Here is a 4,440-nt window from a genome sequence, read left to right on the forward strand (position 1 = left end):
GTGATGTGTGTTGTGTTGCCAAAAGTCGGTCCCCTTGTTGGAGGAAGCACCTCCCCTTTTATAGATGAAGGATATGGTTTTACAAGTGAGAGGAAAAGGGTGCGTATGCTATTGAGCCTTGTTGTTCACGTCTACCCAGCCTTGTTGTCCATTTCGGCAGATACCAGATAATGGTAAGAGCCTACAATACTATCGATGCCACGGTAGAATGTCAGGATGGCTACAGAGTACTACTTTGCATAGGGTATGGACTCTGGTATAGTGGTTTTGACTTATGAGCCTTGCCCAGCCTTGCTCTGCATGCCTTCTAGTTCCTATGAATCCCTATCGGAGGGACGTGGGGTCGGAGTCTGAAGTAGCGTTGTGGGCAAGGCCTTCCGATTAGAGAGGGTGTCCAGGGGCCAAAGCGAGTGCTCCGATCTGGTGGGCCTGAGGGATCATGAAGCGGGCGCCGCTTCCTTGAGACCATAGCACGACGACAGTACATCTGTCATTGTGGAAGGCATGAGCCCTTTCCTGGACCGTAGTGGTTGTCGTATATCTACGTCGGGTTCAGTGTCTGAGGACTAAAGACAGTGCCTACAACTCTGTACGGTGAAGAGCATGCGCCTAAAACACTATTCTAGCTCTGCCACACCTAGAAGGGTCTAAAGCACCCATCTCGTCATTCCCTGGTAGTACTTTTCCTACCGGGGCGCAGGGTATGGTCCTCAAAGCCATGGTTGACTCGAACATCTTGTCCTACCCTGTACCTATCATCATGAGGGAGTGGGGAGAGGTCGTCAGGTGAGATGGAACTAGTCCTTGGACATCGGGCAAGGCGAGGTCCGTCCTCAGACATCGGGCGAGGCGGAGTCTAGCCTTAGCCCTCGGGTGAGGAAGAATTGGCCCACGAGCGTCGGGCGAGGCGAAGTCTAGCCCTTAGCCCTCGAGCGAGGCGGAACTGTCCCACAGGCGTCGGGCGAGGCAAAGTCTAGCCCTTAGCCCTCGGGCGAGGCGGAACTAGCCCACAGGCGTTGGGTGAGGCGGAGTCTTGCCCTTATCCCTCGGGTGAGGCAGAACTGGCCCACGGGCGTCAGGCGAGGCGGAGTCTTGCCCTTAGCCCTTGGGAGAGACCGAGCCTAGCCCTCGGGGGTCGGGCAAGGCGGAGTCTTGTCCTTAGCCCTCGGGCAAGGCGGAGCACAGCCCACGGACATCGGGTGAGGTGGAGCCGACCCACGAGCGTCGGGCGAGGCAAGAAACACAGTGGCACCCTTGTCCATCTAGGAGTTTTTAACTTTCGATGGTTATTAGTTCTACCTCCTAGGGTACCCCGGTATTAGGTCCCCAACACATTGTCACTTCTAACTCTCTTGATGGTTGTTTCAAACACATTGTGAATGCCCTTGACAAATGATTTGAATGTTGCAAACACATCACTTTTGTCCACTAGAAAGAATACCCAAGTGTATCTTGTATAATCATCCACTATCACAAAGCCATATTTGTTACCACCAATGCTAGTGTATTGAGTTGGCCCAAACAAGTCTATGTGCAATAACTCAAATGCTTTACTAATGCTCATCATGCTTTTCTTAGGATGGGTGTTTTCAACTTGTTTTTTGGCTTGACAAGATCTACAAAGCTTATCTTTCTCAAACACTACATCTTTCAAGCCTTTAATCAAGTCATGCTTGACCAATCTATTTAATTGTTTTATTCCAACATGACCAAGCCTTCTATGCCATAACCAACCCATGCTAGACTTAGTGAACAAACATATAGATAATTGAGCTTCACTAGCATTGAAATCAACCAAGTATAGATTCTCATATCTAGAGCCCTTCAACATCAAGTTAGAGCCATCTACACTTATGATCTCTACATCATCTACCCCAAATATGCATTTGAATCTAAGATCACACAATTGAGCCATGGATAGCAAATTAAAGTTCAAGCTCTCTACTAGCAACACATTGGATATGCTCATGTCATTGGATATTGCAATCTTACCAAGCCCTTTGACCTTGCCATTGCCATTGTCACCAAATGTGATACTATCATAATAATCATTGCCATTGGTATTGATTGAGTTGAACATTCTTTCATCACCGGTCATGTGTTGAGTGCACCCACTATCAAGAACCCAATACCTTCCTCCGACTTTGTAATTGACCTACAAAAGATGATCAATTCTTTTTAGGTACCCAAACTTGCTTGGGTCCTTGAAGGTTAGTGACCAAGCTCTTTGGCACCCAAATAGCTTTCTTCTTTGAGCCCATCCATGATGTACTAGTGAACTTAGCTTTCACACCATTTGTACCCTTAGTAAGCACATAGAAAGAATTAGTCTTAATTGAGGATACATTAGCACTTTTGCTCTTGTTCTTGCACTCATGCTCTTTATGACCAACTTGCTTGCAACTAGTGCAAAACTGACCATTATTCTTCACAAAACTAGTCTTGTGAGGAGCAAAGGCCACCTTGCCTTTCTTGGGGGTATAGCCCAATCCCTCTTTGTGGAGAGAAGCTCTTTGGCTACCCAAGCACATAAGCAAGCGGTCATCACCACCATAGGCCTTAGCCAAGGTGTGAGTGAGCTCATTGACCTCCTTCTTGAGGGTCTCATTCTCAACCATTAGTGAGGCATTACATGTGAAACCATCACTATTAGATGAGGTGGAAGTACTACAAGAAGGGTTAGTGGGAGCCATAATGATAGGCTTATATAATGATTCATCAATTAGGTCACAAGTTAACCCTACATTACTTGTCTCAACATACTTCTTCTCATTTTGCTCATCATGCAAAGTGGAATGAGCTTTTTCAAGCTTCTTATGAGCCTTGCCAAGCTTCTCATGGGCTTTCTCTAGCCTCTTATGAGATGCATTGAGCTCACCAAAGGCTTACTTAAGGGCTTTTAGTTTCTTACGCAAGCTTTTGCATTCACTTCTCTTAATGTCAAAGTGTTCTTTAGCATCATCTAGCATGTCAAGTAGTTCATCCTTAGTTGGTTCATTATCATCACTATCACTTTTCATTTTCATTTTCATTATCATGTTCCTCATCACTTCCATTATCACAAGTTTGTACCTTAGTGGCCTTAGCCATGAAGCATGGAGTGTCGAAGAGAGAAGGCTTCTCATTGATAGCAATGCTTGCAAGTGCCTTCTTCTTGGTGGTCTTATCATCATCACTATCATCATCATCACTTGAGGAAGCATCACTATCCCAAGTGACTATATATAAACCACCCTTTTTCTTCTTCTTGAAGATCATCTTATCCTTCTTCTCTTTTTTCCTTCTTGTCCTTCTTATTCTTCCTGTTGTCATCATTGTCACTATTGTATGGGCATTGAGCAACAAGATGATCTTTGCTTCTGTAATTGAAGCACCTTCTTCATTCTTCCTTATTCTTGGATGAAGATTTCTTTCTTCTAGCATGATAGCCCTTCTTTATCATGAACTTGCCAAATCTCTTGATAAAGAGAGCCATCTTCTCATCATCCATCTCATCAAAGCTCAAGTCTTCATCTTCACTTGATGATTCTTGCTTTACCTTGCCCTTGGATGATGTGGCCTTGAATGCCACACTCTTCTTCTTCTCATCCTTCTTCTCATCTTTCTTCTCCTTCTTTTCTTTCTTCTCATCATCATCTCTATATGTATCATCGGTCATTATATCTCCCAACACTTGATTTGGTGTCATGGTGTCCAAACCACTCCTCACTAGAATAGTGACCAATATGCCAAATCTTGAGGGTAAGCATCTCACAAACTTATGGGAGAAGTCCTTGTCCTCCTCCTTCTCACCAAGTACTTTGAGATCATTGACAAGCACTTGTAACCTATGGAACATCTCTGGCATACTCTCATCCTCCTTTATCTTGAAACTAGCAAACTTCTCCTTTAGGATATATGCCTTGGCACCCTTCACGGCTTGAGTGCCCTCAAATGATTCCTCCAACTTCTTCCATGTTTCATGATCCATCTCAATGTTCTCGATTTGCTCAAATGTTCTCTCATCAATAACATCATGAATGGTACTAAGAGCAATGCCATTGTTTTGGAGAAGCACTTCTTTGGCGGCGGTGGGGTTCTCTGGATTCTCTATCTCAATCTTGGTCTCCACCACCTTCCAAATTTTCCTATTGATTGACTTGATATATGTTGTCATCTTAGCCTTCCAATAGGGATAGTTTGAGCCATCAAATTAGGGTGGCTTCTTGGTGTTATTGATTTGAGCCATTTTTACACCGAAGGTTGTTAAGCCTAAAATCACGGTGACCATAGCTCTGATACCACTTGAAAGGTCATAATGGCTAGAGAGGGTGAATAGCCTATTTAAAATTTCTACAACAACACTAAGACAAATGATTAGTCAATATGATGGCAAAGCTAATTTTGCGCTAGCACTATACTTGGGGTTGCAAGCCACCTACCCAATTCTATTTTCTATGA

This window comes from Miscanthus floridulus, chromosome 2 (assembly GCF_019320115.1).
Source record: "Miscanthus floridulus cultivar M001 chromosome 2, ASM1932011v1, whole genome shotgun sequence".
NCBI lineage: Eukaryota > Viridiplantae > Streptophyta > Magnoliopsida > Poales > Poaceae > Miscanthus > Miscanthus floridulus.